The sequence below is a fragment of the Leptonychotes weddellii genome, chromosome 5, assembly GCF_054177405.1.
Source record: "Leptonychotes weddellii isolate Sample4059 chromosome 5, ASM5417740v2, whole genome shotgun sequence".
NCBI lineage: Eukaryota > Metazoa > Chordata > Mammalia > Carnivora > Phocidae > Leptonychotes > Leptonychotes weddellii.
This window is the reverse complement of record NC_138373.1, coordinates 4,945,250-4,945,750: the sequence shown is the minus strand read 5'-3', so window position 1 is coordinate 4,945,750 and position 501 is coordinate 4,945,250.

Here is a 501-nt window from a genome sequence, read left to right as displayed (position 1 = left end):
GGGGTGTCTCCCAACGTGTGGCTCCTATTCCTTCTGCTTCCCTTCTTCCTCATCCCTTGGTTACTTCCTCCCCAGCCTGCTCTCTTCTTGGTGTTTGTAAGACACGCTTTGTTCCAGAAAAGCCTATGTGCCTGTAGCAGATGCTCCTGTTCTCAGCCACTTTGCATCCGTCACGCTGTCCCAAGCGCCCACAGCCTGGCCCAGCAGCCTCGAGGCACCCGGCCTACCACTGCCCGTCTCCCAGTAGCTCTTCCCTCCTTCCTGGCCCTGGGGCAGTGTCAGGCAGAACTTCTCACTGCCCCCCACCCCCAGGCCGTTGTCATCCAGCTGCTCTGTTTCGCTGCTGAGGTTCTGACCTTGTGGCCCTGCCTTGGTAGGAGGCTTGACCCTACCAGAAGCCAGGCTCCAGGAATCGGGCCCCAGGGAGCACCAGCACAGTCGGCCCTGGAGGTGTGGGCGTGGCCAGTGATAGAACTTACCAGTCGCCTTGCGGGGGGGGGG